The sequence below is a fragment of the Balaenoptera musculus genome, chromosome 17 (assembly GCF_009873245.2).
Source record: "Balaenoptera musculus isolate JJ_BM4_2016_0621 chromosome 17, mBalMus1.pri.v3, whole genome shotgun sequence".
NCBI classification, from domain to species: domain Eukaryota; kingdom Metazoa; phylum Chordata; class Mammalia; order Artiodactyla; family Balaenopteridae; genus Balaenoptera; species Balaenoptera musculus.
In genome coordinates, this window is record NC_045801.1 from 13,299,718 (window position 1) to 13,325,294 (window position 25,577).

Genomic DNA, 25,577 nt, shown 5'->3' on the forward strand with positions numbered 1-25,577 from the left:
CTCCAGATTCAATAAGGGGTCTTTTCTTTGTGCACTGCTAGCCCTCCATGCCAACTGCTAACATCATTCATATCACACTATGTGCAAGTGTTTTCACATTAGATTCTGTTGAGAGTTAGGAATCCAGTCTTACTTATTACTATATAACCAGGATCTCAACCATAACACTTGCTAGGTAAATGTTTTTCAATAAAAGATTATATAAATGAATTAACCAAGTGCTATGGAAGCAGAAGGAAGATTAATGATCACAATAAAAATGGCTTCACAAATCTGAATATAAGACTTGTTCAGGGACTAAGCTAATCTCCCTATTTTGGTATGTGTACCATGCAGTGTTGTACTCAGACACATGGTTTGAAGAGGACAGAGCCACATTTTTGTGTGTGTGAGTGAATGAACTAGCTAGAAAATTATAAAACTGTGGTGGAGATTAGTGGTGGGGGAGGTGAAATTCTACCTAATTCCTCTGTCATAGTCTCTCAGTAAATTGAAAAGTACATCTGGAGTCCAAAGCTCAGTCCTGGATCCATTGCTTACTGGTTTTGGGGAAGGTCTTTTTGCCTCTTAAGACTTAGTTTCCACCTATCAAATGGGAATTAAAAATACTCTGCAGAGTTGTTTTGAGGAACATATAGGACAAAGTTTATGAAAGAGACTACAGTGTCTGATCAGTAGTAGTAAATTTCAACTCCTTTCTTCTCAGGATAGAACAGGCCAGAGTGAAAGGGAAAAAAATAAAACAGCAAATTTTAAACAAATGATTGATATAATTAAAAACTTTTTTTTGGTTTAGAGGGACAAATGTGTCAAAAGCAACCTTTAGCAGAAGCTCTTTGTAAGAAGGAGGCATTGCTGAAATTTTAGGAAGCTATTGTGAACAATTAAGGAACACTTTGCGTCAAATTTTTTCAGTCTGAGAAAAAGAAAAAAAATTGAATTAAATTAAAGAGCAGTAACTGATTCTTGGATGCATAAATTGTGCCATTAAGTTTTCTAGGAGAATATCCTTGATTCTGATTGGTATAATGCAACTCTAGTAATGAGCATAGATGGCATAGTTTAGATATAGTTTTGCTTTTGAGTAGTGTATATTTTACCATTTAATTTTTCCCTAAAGTCTTCCTTTTTATGTTACTTAAGTAATGTATGTTTCCAATCAGAGACCAAAAGAAGAAAAAATAAAACAGCTACAATCTTACCCACCTAGAAACTGCTATTAACATTTCATGTTATATCTTTTGGGATCTTTTCCTAACATATATTTATATTTTTCCATAATAGGACTAGACTGTACATGTTTCATTAAAATGTACTTTTTTCATTCAAAACACCATGAATATTGTTACATGATGGGAAAACATTTGCTGCCAGCCATGAAGAAGTAACCTTTTTCATACTTCCCTATCACAAACCACTAGAAAATGGTATGAAATATTTAAAACAACAATTTCAAATACTGGACCACAGGAAGTGTAGGACTGTGATTCCCCAAATAAGGGAAACAAATTAGGTTAGCCCTACAATCATCCTGGCTTTTTGCCTAGGGACAATTTATAAACTGTGGGGTAAGAGGCAAGCTCTAAAAGAGCCTGGCCGTCTCCTGAGTTGAGGAGGAAGAGACCATTTAGGGGAGAAGAGGCATCTGGGATTTGTTAAAGTACGGGAGAAGATGAAGTGCTCCAGAAATCTGCACGAGGTCCCCTTGTGACACCATGAATAGCAATTTCTACTTGCATATGATGAAACTCCATGAGACTAGGCAAAGAGCAACTTTATGGAAAGAAGAATTATCAGGGAGCTCTAAGCTAAAAAATTGCCAAAGCTCACATAGAGCTGGGGAATTGGTTGAGTTCATGCCAGCCAGAGTGTAGAGACCTTGTTGAATACACAGGGATTTTGTTACAGATGTCAGAAAGGGCACACCTTAAGGGGGTGCTAAACAATCCCCAGGTCAGCCCTAATACGGCTTAAAACAAGCTTAGGAGAAGTCAGATGGATCCACAAATCTCGTGTGATTCTGGGCAAGTTAATTAACTTTCTTAGTCTCAGTTTCTTCACCTGCAAAATTGGGGTGATAACTATATCTACCACCTAGTGTTGCTTGGGGATTAATTAAAGCTCTATAAGAATAGTTAGAGAGGGGTAGGATAGGAAGGGTGGGAGGGAGATGCAAGAAGGAGGGGATATGGGGATATATGTATACATATAGCTGATTCACTTTGTTATACAGCAGAAACTAACACAACATTGTAGAGCAATTATACTCCAATAAAGATGTTAAAAAAAAAAAGAATAGTTAACATTCATTGAGCACTTACTGTTAGACATAACTGGCTTATAACAAGTACTCTATAAATTCTGGCATCATTTTCAGTGGTTGTATGACATTCTGTCCTCAGGAAAGAGCTGTGGCTAGTATCAAAGCTCGTGCGTGCAAGGTATTTCTTTATAGCCACCAAACAAAAAAATCACACTCAATAGCCATACCTAAAAAAGCCTCGTTACTTTAGTGGTCAGCCAATTCAGTATTTATGGATGGTTTTCAATGACTTGTTAAGTGAACCCAAAGATCTTTATTTTAACCCCCACTGCACAGAACGCTGTTCACTTACTTACTGACTTTACTCAACTGAACTGTCAAGTCTTGAATGCAGAGACTATGCTTACTCATTTTTTGTATTCCCTCATACAGCAGAGTCTGTTGCAGAGTGGACTCACAATAAATGTTTGTTTAGTTGAATTAAATTCAGAAAGTGTTCATTCACTTACAGAAGAAATTAGGAGGTAATAAAATACTAAGTTGTGTTCCATTCTACAGAGGAACAGGTAAGCTGCCATATGAATGCAATGAACTTTCCTGTTTAATAGTTGGTAAGCAAATTCTTCCTTTATCACAGGAAATTAGTGCTAACCTTTCCTCTACCACAGTGTGCGTTCAAGCCCTCAAGACACCCTGCTGAGGCAGATGGGTGACATGCGAGCTGGAATGTTGTAATATGCTCAGCATGAAAAGAACCCAGAAATTAAAATAAGATTGAAGCCGAGTGGAGGAAAAGGTTATTAGAATATGTTCTAGAGAAAAAGCTGGAGAATGCTCCATGATCCCTTCCTGAGGGGAAAGAAAAATGTAAATTTTGATTAACTCCCTGATACCTTAAGTGTCCCTTCTCCCACATGCTCCTTTTAGCAAAACGAAACCAGCCAATGGCGTTTATTTTCACTCCAAGCCTTTGTCAGACTCTCAGGATGTACAGTAGCTCATTCTGACCACTTGGTGAACATGGCTTGGGCTTTGGACTCAGATCATCTTGGGTGTGATCCTGGCTCTTCCCCAGACAAACTGGGAGACCATGGACAAATCCTTCACACTTTCAAAGCCCCAGTTTCCTTATCAATAAGATGGAAATGTCGGTGCTCACTTTGAGAATTCTTGTGAGGACTAAACCATCAAGTTTTGAGTATTCAAAAAGATGTGGTACCCTTGCTTTGTGTTACTTGAAAGAAGAGTAAATAAGATCCGATTCTGAAAGCCACGTGAAGGGCAGGTATCGTTTTCCTGGTCTTTCTCTTTATGTTTATTATGAAGCACTGCCCAAGAGTCTTTTCTTTCTTCTATGAATGGAGAAGACCCTCTTGTCCACCTTTTCATACCAAGGGAGGCGTGGCTTTCCCTCGGGCTCTTTGTGGCTGCTCTCGCATGGGTTTGTCTTAGGGACTCACCACAAGACCACCCTCTGACCTTTCTGAGGTCAAATCAGCCTATGGTCAGTGTTCCCAGATGCTCTGCTCTGTCTTTTCCTTCAGGTCATTGACAGCCGCTCTGCAAGGGAGTATCATGGATCAGAGAGTGACTCTGAAGCTCCAATAAGCCAATGTAAAGGTCATCAGATTCTTTTGGGGTGAATAATTTAGCTTTTGGCCTCCAGATTATTCCCAAGGGGTAAGGAGTACACTCTTTCATAATTCCATGCCATATGCTACTCCTCTGCCTGAACTGTGCTTTCTCCCTCCCCCCTTTCCCAGAACAACTTGGCAAAATCTTACTTTTTTTTTAAAGTTTTAACATGTTTTTGCCTCCATGAAAACTTCTTTCTACATTACATTAACATTTAATGAGATCACATTACTATAACTAGAGTTTTTCCCTGTTTGTGGTACAATGAATGTACCCCTTTCCATGCTAAGTTTGTGGTACAATGAATGTACCCTTTTCTATACTAAGAATGCATAAATTTAGAGTTTCTATTTCTATTCATTGTACCACTAAGTTTGTGGTACAATGAATGTACTCCTTTCTATACTAAGAATGCACAAATTTAGAGTTTCTATTTCTCCCTCACCTATCTAATAGCTAGAGAACCAGCAGTTCAGACCTCTCCAAGTTTCTTTTGTTCTATCTTCTACAAAGTTTGGGGTCTCAGGTGACTCTAAGTGCCTTTGGATGGGAGGTGGTCCACTTGGCTTGGTCTCACTTCGGTGTACTTTCTATGGCATAGGGATGCTGGTGGATTGACAGAAGCTGGCCTGGGCAGGTTGCGTCCAAACCCCAGCTGCAGGGAATTCCATGGCTCCAATGATGGCCACAGATGTTATAGTAACTTGGTGTCCTGCAAAAGAGCTCCAGCTGAATTGTACAAGGCCTTTGGAATCAAAGACTTTCCATTTTCCTCTTTCTTTAGTGGCATAAGGCAGTGGGGATTCGGACTGTTGTAGAACAATACTCAGGGAAACTGTGTTACTGCTTGATTGTTTCAAGTCAGATCAGAAACACACAGGTATTCAAGTCTCATCTGCAGAAAATACAAAGGGCTTGGGACCATGTAACAAAGGATTGGAGAAATGCTTGGGGTAAACATGGGAGTATGGCAGGAACAAATGCTACGTGTTCCCCAGACTGTTTTCTCTCCTTGAGAAAGTAGCAAGACATTTCCCAATCTCCGCTGCAAGTAGGTTGGGGTCATATGACTGACTTTTGGACAAAGCAATGTGCATGGAAATGATGTAAGGCACTCTAGGCATGGTCTTTAAAAACCTGGCCCTCGGGAGTTCCCTGGCAGTCCAGTGGTTAAGACTTTGCCTCCCAGTGCAGGGGGTGTGGGTTCGATCCCTGGTCGGGGAGCTAAGATCCCACATGCCTTGCAGCCAAAAAACTAAAACATAAAACAGAAGCAATATTGTAACAAATTCAATAAAGACTTTAAAAAAATAAATAAATAAAAACCTGACCCTCCCACTCTCTTTTCCTTTCCAAGGCAATGTAAAATGAGTTCCAGGGGCAGGGTTTCAGGATGAAGGTGAGCAACCCAACTCTCACCGGACTGGGATACGGGTGAGAAACTTGCATTAAGTCGCTGCTATATTAGTGTTTATTGTTACCCTAGCATAGATTAACTGACTTACGAAGAGGTAAGGAGCTTTCCTTGCCTTTCAATCTATTCTATAGGTAGGTCCAGGAATTAAAAAAAAAAAAAAAAGTAGCTCCAGAAAATTCCAAGGAGCTACAGTTTAGTAGGAAAACATCTACTAGGCTACAGCCAAAAGGAATATAGCTCTAGCAATTAGATCTTTTGGTTTTCACATACAGCTAGCAGCACAGACTAGTCTCAGGGCACCTAAGGGAGGACAATTTCTAGAAACTTCCACATTATCAACTCAGAAACAATCCACTTCTTGTCTTTCTGGTGATGCTCTTTCTCCCAAGTCTTGGCTCTCTTTTCTTCCAATACAGTCATGCCTTCTTCCCTTGTATCCTCCTATAAGGGGAAGTCATCATTGGCGAGACTAATCGAATTATGCTCTTCTAAGGGAAGCTCTGCTTAGTGACTCCGGATAATTTATCATTTCCATCTATAATCTGAAGTAGATGACAACTTCTCTTGCTAAAATCATACTTTTAATCTGTAGGCAAATGCCCATGATATTATGTATTACAGTAATAAGGTTGCCTTAGTTACTGGTATACCTGCCCTAGTAAACTGTGATCTCCTTAAAAAAGGGGACCATAGTTTTACATCTTTGCCATCTCTGTATGTCCAGCACCCAGCAACCAGGCTTGGCATAAAGTGATTTATGGTCCAAAAAGAAATGACCAGGGTACTTACCTTCCAAAAAACACCCAGAAGCTTCTTTCTGCTTTTTTACTTTGCTTGTGGTGGCTCTTTGCCTGGAAGTTGGAAGCTACAGCTCTGCCATACATTTCTATCAATATTTCTCCTTAGAGAGCCTTTACCTAGGATAACCTCTTTGGGGTGGGCACAAGGATATGCCCTAGGGACATGCCCCTCCCCCCACCATGTCCATGAATTATAATGAAACAGTTGCCTCAAGGCTGGAATTATCCTCCATTCCTGCTGGCAGCAGCCAATGGCTTTGTGGGGCTAGCAGGCTGAAGTCACACTTGCAGCAGACTTTGCTCATGGAGATTCGTCTCAAATGCCATGTGCAAGGGTGACTGGCCATTACACCCAAAATAAAACTGGTTAGTGGTCCTCCTCCTAATTTTTTCTCAACTGAGGAAAATAGCTCAGGAAACAAAATTCTGAGGACTCATATAGTGAGAGAACATAGAATCGTAAGAGTTTAGAGATGAAAGGAGACTTTAAGATCTTTTTCCAATCTTCCCACTCAGAAAACTGAGAACCAGAGAGCAAAGTGATTCACCCCAAATCAAAACATTTGAGAGCAGAAAAGCCAGAATTAGAACTGGGTTGCTGGAGAACGTGGAGGTATTCTTTTCATCTTACTCTTAAGCTGCTAAAACACTTTTTTCCCTGCCAACGTGTGGGACCCGAAGTTGGACAATACCTACGATACCCACTGTATACTGTGTTCAAAGCTTCACAGGGGTCATTAATCTCACCTCAAAAACACTATTCTCTATTCTGCAAAGGAAGCAACTGAGACTTTATTAAGCAGCATAACAACCTGCCCAAGTTCGCCCAGCCACTCAGTGTCTGAATAGACTGAAATATCTACCTGCCTGTTTCTAGGGCCCAGGATCTTAACTGCATTTTATGGCAATTTGGTGCCACTGAGAAATGAGTATGTTGTAACCCCCAAATTCAAGACCTTCCTAAATGCCAGAGCATGCCCTCAGCCAAACTGTGAGACACACCACTTGTCTTTAGGGCACAGGACCACATCACTTGCCCAACCTACATCAAGCCTTCCAGAGGGGTTCCTTTTGCTTTGGAACCACTTACTGATTCCCTCAATTTTGGTTTTAGCTCTGTTGCCAACTTCTGTGTGATTTTTATAAAGTTACTACATCTCTCTTTACTTCATGAGTCACCTCAATGCCAACTCCAATAAGTTGTGAATCAAAAGTCTGAGTCTCTGTCGAAAATCATTTTGAAGCCACAGACAGGCTTGGTGGAAAAGTATGTATGATTAGTGATGCTTGCCATAGATACTAAGGGGTTGGTATCATATATGATATGATTTGCCATCCACAGACCAGAGGATTTTTGGGGTCCCTTTGAGGTACCTCCAAGTTCAAATGAAGTCCTCCTTGAATTGGCAGTGAAAGAATTAATCAGTTAGTTATTCCTTCCCTCCACCTCAGAAACCTGTAGTCTGTGGGAAAGATCTTTGATGGTGAATCTCAGGAAATAGCAAATCCAATATTTTGCCCAGTGGACAAGCACTCTCCTACCACCGATTGGAAGGGAACATGATGCGCCCTCTTTAGCTATAACCTGAGGTGATCCACAAGTGCTTAGAGCAGAGAGACAGAGGGAAACTGAGATGCCCCAGGACTTGAGAGGTGAGGTTTCTAGGTTTAAAAAGTTTCATTATAAAATTTGAGACCTAGACAATCTCCCTGTATCTGTGTGATTAGGAATAGGGCAAGCAGAGCCAGAGGGGTAAAGCATCATTTTATTTCACATATTTACTGAGAATCTCCTCTGTGCTATGCACTATGTTAGACAGAGAAAACAAACAATAAGTGAGGCACAGTCCCTGGCTTCATGGAATTTATCAACTGTAGTAGAGATGACCAGCTGTCCATCAGAGATACATGCTTCCCCTTCCAGAGACGAGAGTTGTTATTGGAAAGAGGCTGTCCGGACAGAGATTACTTTTCTCAGCCTCCTTCAAAGTCACGTGAGGCCTTAAAGTGAGTTCTTGCTAATAGAATGAACAGAGGGGATGTACTGCACTTCCAGGGCAAGCAGCCTAAGGAGGAGATGTGCCTTCTACACTTTCTCTCTCCTCCTTTCCTGGATGAACACAGTCTCCTAGAGGACTTGGGTACCATGATGACCTGAATCACCTGTGGAAAACTAACTGCTGGCGATTAACACCTGCATCCAACTGCTAACATGGGCAAAAAATACACTTTGACTGCGTATGAAAATATAAGCCACTGAAGTTTTGGAGTTTATTTGTTAAATCAGCTAGAGTTTCTTCAACAAATACACCCTATAGTGTTTGGAGCAGATGAATAAACCAGAAATTACAATGTCACTTAATTTTGTCTCATGATAGTTCTATGTGCTATAGGAATATAGATCTGGGGATCAGGAAAAACTTTCTGCTAAAAACTAAACAGCCCATAGGAATTAGCTATGGGAAAGGGTATGGGTAGCATGGAGTTGGAGGGGTCAGAGGAAACGGCAGGTGCAAGGGCCCAGAGGAAAGAAGGCACACGGCACCTTCTGTAAAAAGCAGAGTTAAAAGCTTGCACTTAAGGTTCAAACAGGGAGTGGGGAGTAAACAGCATGGAGTGGTGAATAGGGCCAGATCATGGCATGCTGGAAGTTCTAACTTTGACGTGAAGACAGCGGCAATCCATTATCACTTCCCACTCTCTAGCACAATGTCAGCTCCAAAGGAGTAAATATATATTTGTTGCCTGGTAGATTAACAAATGAGTGGACCATTTAAGAGCCTGTTGTACTAGTTCAGATGAACGATGATGGGGTATAAACAAAGGTAATGAAAGGTAATTGATGTGGATATAGTTGAGAAATTTATTACTGAGCAAGTGATCGCTTGTGTGTGGGAGTACAAGGATGGTTTCCAGGTTAGTTTGCTTGGTGAGTTGCTACTTGTATATATAATAATTGCCATGTACCAGGGACTGTTATAAGCATTTTATGCATGGTCATTTATATAATCCTTATAAAACCCTATGAGTTAAAGTTAAGTAATATAAATATCAGATAAGAAAAATGTGGCACAGAGGGATTAATAGTTTACCCCAGGTCACACAGCAAGTTACCATTGGAGCCAGGAGTTAAGCTCAAACAGTCTGGCTTTGGAGTCTGTGCTGTCAATGGTAAGAAGTTTTTATCCACTACTATAAGACATAGGAGGGGAATCTGCATTGGGAAGAAGAAATTGAGTTCAAATTTAAACTTGTGAAATTTAAGCTGTCTGTGGAACACACAAGTGGAGATATCAAGTAGGGAGGTGAGTATTTGTAATACAATAGATGAAGGCTGTGCCTAAAGTTCAAACTCTGAGAAAATGATCACAGAAGGACTGAGAGTTTATTGCAGTTAGTATAAAACTGCTAATAAAGAAAGCAACCATATGAGTGTAGACAATATGAGATGAAAATGTTGGGTGGCATAAAAGACATCAGTGGGCTTTACAGGATGTGCATAAAGAAAGAATAGGAAGATTGAAATGGAGTAAAGACAGAAACATTTCCCTTAGTTAAACCTGACTAAGGGTCCCATTGATTTCCTAATGAGAGAGGGCCTGGAAATCACCAGCAGAACTAGAGTATATCACTGCTTTTACTATAAACAATGGTTAACATTTATTTAGCACGTACCCCTGTTCTGGACACTTTGAAAGCATTCCATGCACATTTTCTTTTTTGATCTTCTTAACAAATCCATGCAGGAGGTATACTTTTTATTCCCATTTTACATATGGAGAAACTGAGACTTAGAGAGGTGAAGGAAGCTGCCCAAGGACGCAGGAGTAACAAGTTTTGGAGTGACACTTCACTCGAGCCTTCTGACTCTTTATCCTGGTAATGCCCTTTCTCCTACTCTTCACATACAGCCTCGTCTAAGCCAGACTGTGTTTCTGAACTAGGAAGTTTCCCAATGTTCACAATATGTTCTTCATGTGTGTTGTTCAAGACAGTCCATTGCTTTCTAGCTGCCCTTTTCCCCACTGACTTATCTCTGGACTGACTGGGAGGTGGATGCTGTACTCGCATGTGCAATTCCCAACTCATTACTTCTTGGTGGATTTGATTTCTTATTTTGGGGCCCAGGAGGGTGAAAATTGCCCAAGAACATCCTAGGGTTTATTTGGGGCAAACTATGAAGAAGGTAAATTGTGTCCTTTCTTCCTTTCATTTGACTTCAGTAACTGCCTTTTCGCTAGTACTACCCCAACTCTCCAACTTTCTTTCAACTATTTAAAGTTTTCTTTAAACTATTTAAAGTACTTTTATTGAATCTCTTCTGTGAACCTGGATCTGTACTCCATGTTGTACATATAAAGATAAATAAAATATGTTGTATTGTAAATTCAGGAATGTAAACAAGTAAGTAGAGTGTGATATGATAAATGTTATTAAAAAAGGTTCTTCAAGGTAGAGAGAAGCACAAAGCAGGGAGTAATAAACCATTCCTAAGAATGACGGTTTGATAGTTCTAGGTACACTTCCCAGGGCTAGAGCAAGTTGAGCTGGTTTTCAGAAGATAAGATTCCCTGGGCTGGATTTGGAGGTCATGTTGAATAACAGGTGAAGAATCAGTCAGTCTGGAGGTGCAGAGGTCTGATTTACCAGGGGACAAGCTGGAAACAGTGAGTAGTCCATTATGACTGGGGCAGAGCCTATAAGATGGAGAGAAATAGGATGTAAAGCTGAAGAGGCAGGCCAGAGACAGATTTAGAGAGGGCTTGGATATCATGCTGAAGAGTTTAGACTTTCTCCTGTTCTGACCCAGAAAAGCCAACAAAGGATTTTAATCAGGGCAGCAGTATTATGAGACTTTTGTTCTTTAGGTTCATTCTGGTGGCTTGTTGGAAACTGTGATCCAATTGATTTTAGAGACACAGTTTGAGGGTAGCGTAAAATTTAGAGATAATGAGGGACTAAATTAATGTAGATGCAGTGGAAAAGGAAGACAAGGGTTCTAAGAGCTATTTATGAGAGATTTATGAGAACCCAAAGGGAATGTTGACCAGGGTTGTGAAGGTTTCTGACATGAAAAAATATGGATGGTGATACCATTCAGCAAGAAAGGAATTCCAGGTCCAACAGGTTTCCAGAAGGGATGAAAATAAATAAGTTTGTCTTTGAATGTGTTTTCATTTGAAATTCCATTTGGACATCCAGGTAGAGATAGTGAATGAGGGATTTAAAATATAGGTTTGGAGTTTAGGAGAGCAGTTTGGACTAGAGGTAGAGATTTGAAAGTTATTAGCACACAAATGGTAAATAGATGTGTTTTTTGTAAGAAAATAAAAAAGGGTAGACTTTATTCTATAGAGTGAGAAGAGAGCTAGGTAGAGGATGGAAACTCATGGCATGTCAACATTTAAGGGTGAAGAAAGGAAGAAGAGAGAGAAATCGTTTACTGGATGATTAAGGGAAACCAGACAGAAAGAGTTCACTGAGGCAAGGGACAAAAGAATTTTAAAGAGTTAAATGTCAACAGAGCAACAGGGAATAAGACACGGAGTGAAAAAGGGTCAGCTGGCTGTGGCAGGTAGCAGGTCACCAGAGACCATGGAAGAGAAGTTTTGTGAAGTGATGAGGCCCAAAGCCAAATGGCAGTAGTAGGTTAGGGAGTAAACAAAGCTTGAGCAAGTGAAAGCAGTAAATGCAGCCTACTGGTTTAAGAAGCTGAGGTTAGACAGGGTAAGTGACTTTGCTGAAGGTGGTGAGGCTCATAAGGGGTGTAGCCAGGGCGTCATACCAAGTGCCCTGAGGCATTAAAATATCCTTTGAGGGTTTTCACTTAGTCATTTATTTATTTATTCAGGTATGTATTGGTCACCTACTCTATTCTACATGACCAGGAGTTAGACCCCTTAGATATTGTATCGTGCAAAGCAAGATATGCGTAAGTGTCAAGAACAGTCTAAGATTTTATTCTACTTGCAAGCTAACAAGTTAGCCTGACACAGTTTCATGGCAGCTGGCTGAAGAGAGGAGACTCCTGGGTCAGAGAAAGAGGACAGTTGATTATTTATAGCAATAACAGTAACCAGAGTAACATCATTTTCTTAAGCCAAGTTCTTGAGCCTCAATTCCCATAGGGTGGGTGACACAATTAGGGCCATGTGATGTCTACATACACAGTAAGAAGCATTACAGGGGAGGAATACTGAGTTTAGGGAACTTGGATCTTTTATAATGGGCAGCAAGCATTGCCTAACCTTTGCCCCAATATTTAACTCTATTATATTGGACAGTAAATGAACCTGCCTTCTGCCTTCTATTTCTAGCTTCCACAGCTGTTTGCTATACAAACATTCAGGAAAAAACAGTCTACAACAAAGGGAAGCAGAGCTTCTACTTGTAAGATGTGCAGAAATACAAAAAACCCATGGAAAATTGTCTCTGAACAATGATGTGGTATAAACTACAAAGTTCCTACTTAATATTCGTTTTCTTCCACTTAGTAATAAAACCCAAATAGATACCAGACAGAAATGTGCCTAATTGAAGGCTGCGTGAGAGCTGGAGCTCCAGCAGCCTTCTTGTGACTGAAGGTTGTAGCTACACACCAAAAAGAGTAGAATAGAGTGACAGGAGGAGTCTGGGTCCCTGATAGCAGCTATGGACTGACTGCCTATCTCTAGATTTTATGTGAGTGGATAAATCTTTATGTGTTTATGATATTATGTTGGGTTTTGCACTATAATGGCATATTAGCAGCCATACACTAATAGTTACTATTAGTAACTGAATGCAATTACTAACTAACACAGATGAGGGGAAGAATTCTAGACAGAAGTCAAGATAACGAGGGGATTAGAATTACAGCTTCCAATTTGCTACTAACTTACTGTGTTACCATGAGTATGCAACTTGACCTCTGTCAACTTCATATTTCTCAGCTAACTCTTAGGTACTTCCTAACTCTAACATTTTTTTGGTTTTCAGTTCTTAAAATATCCATCCTTTTTTGTTTTTCACTACTCTTTTGTTCTGTATCTTATTTTCTTTTGGACAGGTGCCCATCTGAAAAGTAACTGGGTGAAAAGAAATCAGATAATATCTTAATTTGCTGTCTCCCTTCTCCCAATATGGAAATATTGCACTTTGGAGATGTCTTAACCTAGGGGTACGACTTTCTAATGGATTCCCAGGCACTTTATTTATTTATTTTTTTGGCCGTGCGGCATGTGGAATCTTAGTTCCCCAACCAGGGATCGAACCTGTGTCCTCTGCAGTGGAAGCGTGGAGTCTTAACCACTGGACCACCAGGGAAGTCCTCAGGCACTTTTAAGCTTAGTAGGGGAGGGGCTGAGATGAAAATAGCTCATAATAATGAAAATTATCTGTTATAACTTCTCTATTCTTAGTGCTTAGCACAGAACCTGGCATGCAATAGGTCCTCAATAAATGTTTATTGATAAATGAACCAACACCCTCATTTTAGAGAACAGAAAAATTAAGGGCTAGAAATGGGTGGGGGATGATCTCCTTTGATTATATTTGATAAACTGCTACCTTCACTACCATGCAGAATGCGGCCCAGAAGTTTTCATATAAAATAAATCCTTGATAATCTAAAATAGAAGAGGTCAAAAAGAAAAAAAGTGATATTTGAATTAAATGGTTTCTGGTTATCATTTTTTCTTTTTTAAAGAACAGTAGGTCATTTGTTCGTTGGAAACATAGCTGTCAGTTTAAATTATGCCCTCGTTTGAGTAAATTGATATTGGATAATGAGATTTCACTGAATGGCTACATATATTTTTTTCTCTGAGCTAAATAATTCCAGTTCCTCTAACCTTTTCTCATGAATTCTATTTTCTAGGCTCTTAATCACTCTCTTCGTTCTCCCATGAGACTGAATGTTAACCAGTAACACATATCATAGGATGATTTTTACATGAACATTAGCTCTACATCACCTTTAAGTACATCACGTCATTGGTGACTATAGTGTCAGATCTAGTCTTTTATTATATACTAGAATACTATTCTTCCTAACTAATGTGTGGGATTGCCTCTGAGTTTGTATTACTCTGTGGGTCCATGATGCTAACTCTCTGTATATCACCAAGAATCTAAATAATTAATATTAAGCAAACCAAATGGCAAGTTAGTAGGTGGGATTTTCTCATTTTCAATCTGAATATTTCATTTGTTCACTCATGAATCCATCCATCGATTCTTTCAACTAGCATGTATTGTTCTCTTACTCTGTGACAGGCTCTGTGCTAAATGCTGCTGTAGACACAAAAGAGAGCCCAGAGGCTCAAGGGTCAACACCAACTATAAACCAGCAATTAGGATAGAGTGTGGTCAACACAAAGATATAAAGACAGGATGCTCTAAGAACATGAATGCCCCCGAATGCACTTGCATTCAGATATCCTGAAGGACAAGTAGTTAACTAGGCAGAAAGAGTGGTTGCTGCACTATGTAATACTAACATATACTATAAATTAGTTATTACTCCTAAAGGATTGTAGATTGGGGGAGATGACTTTATGCACTTGCCATGATACAGGACCATGATTGAAGTAGAATGCCTTTCCTGTGTCAGGTACTATGTGAGATGCTGGCGCTACAGCAGAGAATAAGCTAAATATGTTGGGGAGCTTAATGTCTAGAGGACGATACAGACAAGTGAACTGATGGTTAAAATTAGTGACCTATTTTTTCTCAGGACAGTATTAGTTTATTCCCATTGCCCTGCCTTAATTATTAACCATATTCCCTTTCACTTTCAAAACTGTCCCAGTTTGAATGATAAAATTTTATATGGTCATCCTTGTCACGGTACAATGTGACAATTGTTACCCAAGAGGTAATAGAGGGTGTGATGGGAGCCTTGATGAAAGAAGAACAAGAAGAAGCTTCTAACCCAGTCGGTGAACCAGTACACTGATGTTAATGATGACTTATTTCTAGAAATTTACAAATGATAGCGATGAGGTAAATTCCTTATCCGAGAAGAAATACTCAAAAAACCTACCCAAGAAACTGTTTTAATAGCCTGACCCAGGGAATTGTTGATAACTCTGTTACACTGGTGAGGAAATGAAGGTGTCTAATGGAGCATCAAGCTGTGTCCATGAGAAGTCAGTTTTTCTCATATGCAATTAGCAGAGCTGTACAATCAATAGTGTGTCCCTTTGGAGGGGTAACAGAATCAATCGGTTTACAAGATTAAGCATGTCTGGATGGCTGACCATTCTGTTGGAAGAATGTTTGAGCTGCTATCAAAATGAATCCTGAAGTCACCCAAATGAAAATGTATCTCAGAATTTCTTGAAGGTCCAAGTAAAATGCTTGTGCATGTTTGGAAAGAAATGGATACACACATAATCATTCAAGGTATTTTTATTTTTTCCCATTAAACACATTTATATAGCTTGGAGGAAGAATCAGGACTATTTAAACTCAAAAGGCAAAACATGCTTTGAGAATGGATTGAATTGATAAACAACATATTATGTAAAAATGACCCCTCTTCTTGTATGTGTGAGGTTGGGGTTCCTTAGTGGCTTAGTGGCGTGTCATCCAGTCAGGAGGACTCAGAAAGCTAAAGAGAGAGGAGGAGGGCTGAAGAGATACCTATTGTCACACATCCATTTATCATTCTCAACTGTCTGTAACTACAGGTCCAGGAGAAGAGAAAAAGGAAAGTCTCTGAGAAGGTAGCATGACTTTTGAAGAGCCAGGATTGGAAGAAAGAAGTAAGGGAGAAAAACAAAAATATTTAGCATCTCTACATGCCAGGCACTGGGCTGAGTGCTTTACTTATGATGCCTCCTTGGCTCCAACAACGATCCAGGCGTAAATATGACGAAACCCGTGAATATGGGAAACCCGTGACTTAGGCAGTTTCAGTGATTGGTCCAAATGTCGGCCACGTACATTGATGGTGCCTCAGCTAAAGCCCAGTTTAGTTAAACACCAATGACTGTGTTATTTCTTCTATTTATTCTTCCAGTAATATCTTGGGTCTTAAAAAATGGATATTTTTGATACGTGAAGTTGGTGAAAGGAGAGGAGATTCCTAAGGGAAAGACTGGCATGAATCGAAGTTCTATTTTAGCCGGGAGCAGAGCATGTTTACGAAACACATACCATAGACTCTTCTTCCATCATGGCTAGAAGTAGCCAAAAATACAGCATAATCTTTTTAGCAGCAGAACAAAGAATAATAATAAAAGATGAAATTAAACAGAGAAGATTATCATGTTCTCTGTAAAGAATAACCAGAAAATTCATCACGGGCCCTGTATCAGTTGGAGTTCTTGGTTGAAAGCAACCATTACCACTTTTAGTTAACTAAAGCAAATGAAGAGGGAAAATCCAAAGAACTGACTTTCAGGAAGCGTAAGAACCAGGACAGCTCCTGGAATCAAGGAAGCAAAAACTGACAGTTTCTTCTAGGAGCTGCCACCAGCATAAAGATCCAAACTCCAGTTTGGCTATGAGCCCACTCTTTGATGAGTGGAGCAAGGCTACTTGATTGAGAACAAAGGAGGTAGTTCCACAAAGCAAAAGCCATGTTAAAAACTACATGATGTCATAAAAAAGAACGAAATAACGCCATTTAAAGCAACATGGATGGACCTAGAGATTGTCATACTGAGTGAAGTAAGTCAGACAGAGAAAGACAAATATCATGTGATATCACTGATATGTGGAATCTAAAACAAACAAAAAAAGGAACAAATGAACTTATTTACAAAACAGAAATAGAGTCACAGATGTAGAAAACAAACTTATGGTTACCAGAGGGGAATGGGGGGAGATAAATTGGGAGATTGGGATTGAGATATACACACTACTATATATAAAATAGATAACAAATAAGGACCTACTGTATAGCACAAGAAACTCTACTCCATACTCTGTAATGACCTATATGGGAAAAGAATCTAAAAAAGCATGGATATATGTATAACTGATTCACTTTGCTGTGAATCTGAACACCTGAAACTAACACAACATTGTAAATCAACTATACTCCAATAAAAATTATTAAAAAAAACCCTACGTAATGTCAGCAAAAAAAAGCCTATTGCGGGCTTCCCTGGTGGCACAGTGGTTGAGAATCTGCCTGCCAATGCAGGGGACACGGGTTCGAGCCCTGGTCTGGGAGGATCCCACATGCCACGGAGCAACTAGGCCCGTGAGCCACAACTACTGAGCCTGCGCGACTGGAGCCTGTGCTCCGCAACAAGAGAGGCCGCGATACTGAGAGGCCCGCGCACCGCGATGAAGAGTGGCCCCCGCTTGCCACAACTAGAGAAAGCCCTCGCACAGAAACGAAGACCCAACACAGCCAAAAATAAAAATAAATTAAAAAGCCTATTGCCTTTAATTCTCACCACTATGGCTTTAATGCCCTTCTCCTATATATTCATTTCTTAGAACTGCATAACAAATTACTATAAACTGGGTGATTTAAAGCAATGGATTTATTCTCTCAAATTTTGGAGGTTAGACATCTGAAATTAAGGTGTCCTTAGAGCCATGCTCCCTCTGAAGGCTCTAGGGAAAATTCCTTCCTTGCTTCTTCCTAGTTTCTGGTGGCTCTAGCAGTTATTAGCATGCCTTGGCTTGTAGCTGCATCATTCCAATCTCCCACTCCATAGTCACATGGCTTTCTTCTCTGTGTGTGTCTTCTCTGCGTGTGCGCTCCTCTCCTTATAAAAAAAGTGGCCATTGAGTTTAGTGTCCACCGTAACTCAGTATGACCTCATTGAAGCTCAACTAATTACATCAGAAAAGACCCTCTTTTCAAATAAGGTCACATAATGGGGTCCCAGGTGGCCATGAATTTGAGGTGGATACTCTTCGATCCACTGCACCCTGTCATTCTTTGAAACCATTTGCTTCTTTCTGTCAGAAACTAACTACACTGACCTTTAATTGACGACTTAAGTGTGTCTTTATATGGGGCTGTGAGCCTTTAAGTATATAAACGTGTCATGTTTATGTTTGTTTACTCAGCATCTAGTATAGCGTCTGCTACACAGCAGGCACAAAATCAGTTTATTGAATGAATACGTAAGTGAATACACAAATGAATTACTAACTAGTAGAAGACATTTAAAAAAGCTATAAAACTCATGAATGACACTTGGCATGTAGCCCTACACAAGATTAGAGTGCCATGGCTCTGTCATATACCAGAATAACACTACTGCAGAAACAGCAAATAAAATTATGTTTCCTACCCCCCAGGAGGGTTTATAATGAATCGACTATTGAGAAAATTGACTTTGCTTCCACTTTGATTCTTACAAATTCTCAGAAAAAATAGACAATTTCCAACTTCCATGTATTTTCCTTATATTTCTCATCTAATTGGCCTTTTCACAGTGTGATTACATCATGCAATCCTGTTTATCTCCTCCTTGCCTTGGCCGGCCGGCTTTCTTTACTTTCACACCCATTGCAGAGGAGTTTGCTTTTCCTTCAAGGATTTTATTTTTGTACCCTGCTGGTCTGCACTTAATTTAAATCTTCTCCTCCAGCTTCAAAGGTTTGCTGAGGCTGTGACTTCACCTCCTTAACAGTGGTCACTTTACTCTTTGAAGTTGAGTTTTCATTGGAAGAGAGATGCTGTGTCTTTTGGCTCTTTCTCCTTATCCACACTGTCCGGAGATGAGGGCAAACCACAGCTGCCCTAAGGATTTTATGGGATAAACCTGATACTTTCTGAATATAAGGAGATAGGCCGCTTCCCTGCTATGACTTGGAACAGGAGAGAATAATGATTCTAAGTTTAGGCAAAATCTTTAGAGGCTCTGATCCTTAAGTGTTGCTCTGTCATGGGAATGTTTTGGGCATAAGAGGACATATGCACATTCCCACAAATCACCTGCGAGAGGCTGGCAGAGCTGTCTTTTATTGTTGACTCCCACTTCCACAGTACAACCTTCCTCCTTTGCTGTGCCTGCCCTGATCACACTTCAAGTTTACAATACAAGATTTGTTTTCCATCCTGTTCCTCGTCCTTTGAGAGAGCTCACTTTGATGACAGTGCCAGGAACTAATTGTGAGGGGAACCAATTGTATGGGAGGATAAAGTCCATGGAGCCCAGAGGTCCACTGCATCCTGAAGAGAAGGGAGGTGCCATAAGAGGATGTGATTCCAGGGAAGATTCCCGACTTCTTTTCCTTGAGAACTCTCAGTATAGGATGTCCAACTCTCCCACTGGAATTAATGAATCTTATGTTTGGAATGGACTAGAGAAAAATTCAAGCTCTTTTAGAATGTGAATTCCTTGGGCAATTGTTATAGAAAAGAAACAGCTTAGATTCAGATCAACAGGAGGCAGAATCTTAGCTCTGCCTCTGGTTGGGTTACTTAGGCTAATATTAACAATACTGGCAAGCATTTATTTAGCACATACTATGGGCAAGGCAATGGGATGAGTGCTTTGCCCTCAACAGCTTATTTTATCTCAATTAACAGTTCCGTGAGTAGGTATTATTATTCTTATTATGCCTTACAAAATAGAACACAAATATACCAGGTCAGACGTGTCTCCTAAAGTTACAGAATTACTAAAGAGGAGAATCAAGTCTTAGGGCAAGGTGTTGTGTGCTCATGTGCTGAACAACTACATAATACTGTAAATAACTATACCTTGCCAAGTCTTGTTTCCTCATATGGAAAATGAGGCTAATAATCCTACTTATAGATTAATAAGATTAAAAAAAGTTGTGGCTGGATTGTGAAAGTGACTAGCTAATTACCTAGAACATACGTTTTCAACATGAATGTTAATACTCTTCTTTCTTCCTTTCTCTCTTCTGGAAACTACAAACCTTACATCTCACCTTGGGAGACAATGGACAAAAGACCTTGCTGTTCTCCAGCATGGCTTGGTGACTTGGCCCAGTAGTTCCACAGGGCTGACTTGCTCATTCCCAGCCAGCCCCACGAGAGCAAAGTCACGGGAGCGGACTCTGCAAGGCTGCCAGGGATCGCTCTCTCCTCTCGGCACATCCTACTTAGCACAAGGCCTCATACACGTTGGCCAGAGAAGCCTCCCTTTTGCTCCCTGTTTCACAATATCTTGATGAAATGTGGTTCAAAAGGGCACCAACTAAGAGTTACACAACCTCCCACTCCTGCAGCATTAAGAAACTAAAGCACCCTTCTGGCTCTTCTGCAGCTCAATTGGGGAATCCGGTCAACCTCTTAGCCCCTTAGAATTCCCAGTGCGGATAACCTAAACCTTAGCCTCACTTCTCTAGGGGGCTGTTATTAGGCCCGCTTCATTTATGTAATTTTCACAGCCATCCTCCAGCGTCAGTGCCCAACTTTACACAACTGAAGCTCAGCAAGAATCAGGACCTCATTCAAAGTCATGCATGAAGAATTCAAACAACATCTGTTTGATTTCAAGGCTCTTTACATTATTCCACTTTTCATTATTACACTGGACTGGCAGTCCAGGGAACAGTAAAGCATTCATTCCTTCATTTACATATATTTACTAAGAGTCTATGATGTGCCAAATAGAGATGCTGGGGATACAGCAGTGAACAAAGAAAACTCTTCTCTTCTGGCACAGGGCTTGCAATCGAATTGAGTAGGAAACAAACAATGAATAAACATATAAATGTGTAAATGTCAGGTAACAGTAAGTGTCAAGAGGAAGATAAAACAATAAATGCTGGAGAGGGTGTGGAGAAAAGGGAACCCTCTTGCACTGCAGGTGGGAATGTAAATTGATACAGGCACTACGGAGAACAGTATGGAGGTTCCTTAAGAAAACTAAAAATACAACTACCATACGACCCAGCAATCCCACTACTGGGCGTATACCCTGAGAAAACCATAATTCAAAATGAGTCATGTACCACAATGTTCATTGCAGCTCTGTTTACAATTGCCAGGACATGGAAGTAACCTAAGTGTCCATCGACAGATGAATGGATAAAGAAGATGTGGCACATATATACAATGGAATATTACTCAGCCATAAAAAGGAACGAAATTGAGTCATTTGTAGTGAGGTGGAAGGACCTAGAGTCTGTCATACAGAGTGAAGTAAGTCAGAAAGAGAAAAACAAATACAGTATGCTAACACATATACATGGAATCTTAAAAAAAAAAAAAAAAAAAAAGTCATGAAGAACCTAGAGGCAGGACGGGAATAAAGACCCAGACCTACTAGAGAATGGACTTGAGGACACGGGGAGGGGGAAGGGTAAGCTGGGACGAAGTGAGAGAGTGGCATGGACATATATACAATACCAAATGTAAAACTGATAGCTAGTGGGAAGCAGCCGCATAGCACAGGGAGATCAGCTCTGTGTTTTGTGACCACCTAGAGGGGTGGGATAGGGAGGGTGGGAGGGAGGGAGACGCAAGAGGGAAGAGATATGGGGATATATGTATATGTATAGCTGATTCACTTTGTTATACAGCAGAAACTAACGCACCATTGTAAAGCAATTATACTCCAATAAAGATGTTAAAAAAAAAAAGTCAAAGCAGGCTTCTCTGTTAAGGTGACTTCTGAACGGAGCCTTGGATGAAGTGAGGAAGCGACTGATGTGGGTATTGGGAAGGAGCATTCCAGGAAGTGGAGACAAAGGGTGCCAGGTCCCCGAGGCAGAAGTGTGCTCCACATGTTTGAAAAAGAGCATAGCGGCCCACATGTCTGGCCAGAGTAGGTCACATCACAAACGATCCCTGCCAGGCCACTGAGGGGTCTTGGTGTTTTGTTTTGAGAGAGATGAGCTGGGGGAAGGGGCGGAGTGGAGGGGGCTCTGGCCTTCAGAATGTCACTTCAGTCTCACCACTGGAAAATGAAGGGCTTGGACTGCACAGATAGTTCCCAAGCCTGGCTGCACGGCAAATCCCATAAGCATTCAGTTAAAGATCTAATTGATTGGGCTCCTGCCTAAACCCACAGACCAGGATTCAGTAGGTCTGGGGTCCCAGCTTCATTGGAGGTTCTGATACCCAGATGTATCTGGCACCATTTTCCTAGACCCATTCTAGGATTTTCCTGATCGACCCCTCCATCCATCATCTTATGTCTGTACAGGGAAAGAGCAGTAAATACAATATTAGCAGGTGTGAAAAGGCTTCTGTTATTGTTATCTGTCTAAGCAATTATAGTATGATCTCATTACTTTCCTCTCTCATGACTACTTTCTTTCTTCCTCTGAACATGAAGAAGAGATTAAATAGCTAAAGAGAGCAAATTATTACATTCTAATGCAGAAGGCTCTTGGATCAAACCCACTATTTCTCTGTGTACTTTTCTGATGGCCTGCAAATTGACCTGATCAAACTGGAGACTTGTGTGCTATCTAAATAATCTGCTTTATATTCTGTAACATTACTCCAATTACTCATCCTTTCAATAAATTTAATCTATTGATTTGGATGCCTTATTCTATTTCACACTCTTTCTCTTGCTCAAGAAAAGCCTCAGTAGTCTCATAATGAAAGTGAAATAGACTTAAAACGCTCAGGGAATTTTCCTTCCCCGACACCCTTTATTCCAAACCCAGCCATGATAATAAGCATGAAAAACTGCTATAGCTTCAGGTGAATGAATTTTGAATTTGAGAATTGACATAGATCGCTTTGCCTACTGACTCATGTGCTGTGTTCTAGATTAGGAAGAATGCATTTCACAATGTGTAATCACAAGTGGAAACTCTGATGCCAATCTTTTAGAGGATCAGTTTAGACCACAGATTTCTCTGGCACTAGCTCAGCAAACTTTTTCTGTGAAGGACCAGAAGCAAATATTTTAGGTCTAATATTAGACCATGCTGCAACTACTCAGCTCTGCTACTGTAGGACAAAAGTAGCCATAGATAATATGTAAATGAATGGATGTGGCTGTGTTTCAATAAAACTTTATTTACAAAATCAAGTGATGGACTGGATTTGGCTAGCAGCCAATTTCGTTGAATTCCAATCTAGTCTAATTTCCCTGCTTTTGTTTTTTCTTCTCATTTTAGATTATGACATTGAAGCCCAGAGATGGTATTGACTTAAACTTGCAGCACAGCTGAGAAGGGAACCTAGATATAATACTCCTTAGATTACACCAGACAGATCTTTCCCAGGGGTTCATGTTGATATTCAGCCACATGCACTCCCATCTTCAAATGCAGAACTGGGAATGAGTTGAGTACAGGCTGGTTAGATATTGGTATGTGCATGAGATCACTGTCAGTAGCTCTTGTGCCTGTTGCCTATCTTTCCTCTTCCCTTTTTGGTTGTGGGGCTGTGGAAGGTACTGTTGATCTGTATTAAAGGTACATTTATACTTTCTGCAACCATAGCAGGTAAGAACCAAGACATTAAAGGAACTGAGAGTAAATATTTGAGACCAACCATGAGGATGGCATCAATGTTGAACCCAAACGCATTTACAAACATACTCCATTATCCAGCTTTTCTTTAAATAGACTGTCTCCCCCAAAAGCTTCCTACTTACTTTCCTCTGAGCATAATTTGTACTCAGTACCATTGATTCCAACTAAAATTTTCCTCTTTTGGGCCTAAAACACCATTCATTTGATTTTTTTTGAGAAGTGAGATAAAAGCAAGTGGGTTGCTTATAATGAAACAGAAAGTTCCAAACTCCAATTTCCTGTAGCTCCCCCAATCTTGCTCCAAAAAGTTGAATACAGTTTTGTCTTCTTGCAAAATTTTGCTTATAATAACAAAACCCTCACATTTCTCTTATATTAACAAAGACCCTACATTTTGTTCCTTATTTCACTCTTTTCTACAGGAATCCCCCACACTGAAATGACTTTTGGTCAGAACCTGAAGAGCTGTGGAATTTGCTGTGAAATTGCCACTTCCTATTTATTAATGAAGGTTGAAGGACAATAGTCCTTGCTAACTGGAACTTTCTCTACCCTATGCTACTAACTCCTCAACCATGATTCCAGGGTTACTTAATGTTCCTTTCCCCTAATTATAGTGACCACACCCATATCTTAAGCTACATTTTAAATCCCACATTGGTTGACTTCAGACTCATCTCAGGAATAAAATGGACAGAGATGACATGTGTGGACACTTGTGCAATATTGTTGACAACATATTACATTTAGTTGTCACTTTTGTTTTTATTTTCAGCATTTCTTCCAGGGTACTTTATTTTTATGGCAAATATCTGGATACTAGAATAAAAAAAAAAATCAGTAGGTTTCCAGCATCTGGTTATCAGGCCCCACTTTTCTTAAATTCTAGGAGGAAAATGTTTTTCCCTCATTATTACTAAAAATCGATTCTCTTTAGTGATTTAAAAATATTTGAAGGGAAATATATCCCTTTTGATCCCTAAGGATCAAAAGCCATTTGTATCAGCAGAAAATAAGGTTGTAAAAGTCCCATAAGACAAAAACTATAATTAAAAACTGATCTTAAATAATTCTACGCAAAATAAATTCTACCCAATGAAGTAGTTCAAAGGAAGAAATGATGTAGACCTATGATTTACTGCAGACCTTTTGAAAATTGGAAGTAAGAATTGGAACAACTATCGCCATTAAAAAAAAAAAAAGAAAAATCAGAGATGAACCGTGTTACTAGAAACTGTCCTTCCCTAATTACACCAGCCTACGAAAGAACAAGCTGAGGCCATGAAGAATATAACTAAGGTAAAGTCAAAATATATTTTGGTTGTGTATTTCTACTAGCAGTCTTCAAAAAAAAAAACCTCACCTTACAGGGAAAAGGTGAATGGCTAGCAGGGTCTCCTTAGAGACTTTAAGGCATCTTTATTTCAGTGTTTGTACCAATTTCTGCCTGACTGACTGAGCCACTGACTGGTTGATCGCCTGCTACATGCTGGGGACTCTGCTAAGCACTGTAGTGGCAGTCTCTGCTTTATGGGTCAACATCACGCCACTAGTGCTTGACTTTGCTGCAGGTACTCAGATGACGTTATCGTCTCACCATCCCAAGGGCCTCATCACTTCTCCCTAAGTTATTCATTACTATGGTCAAACCCCATTCTGCTGACAATGCAGTGTAGGAATACCATATTTCCACGAGTCACTCAGTGTTACACTTGATGAGCTTTCTTATTCTTCAAACCTCACCTACATCTATTGGGCCTGATGACATGTAGACACTAGGAATACAAGATGAATGAAACACGAAAACCTCTGCTCTAGCTTCAGAAACACATATGATCAAAATGTCTTATACTGGGACAAAGACTTCAATAAAATACAAGAGTCAGTGGGGACTCAGGGGAAGAATTTGGCAGCTTTGTCATGGACAGCAATCTTCTCAGAAGTGACACTTGATTTGAATCTTGTAGGTAAACAGGGTTATTATTACCTTTTTTGTGAGGCCAGCTCCACTATCTATGATAGATCCTTCTTTCAAAAATGTCATTTCTGGCATCCAACCCCTGCCTGAGACTCAGAAGACATTCAA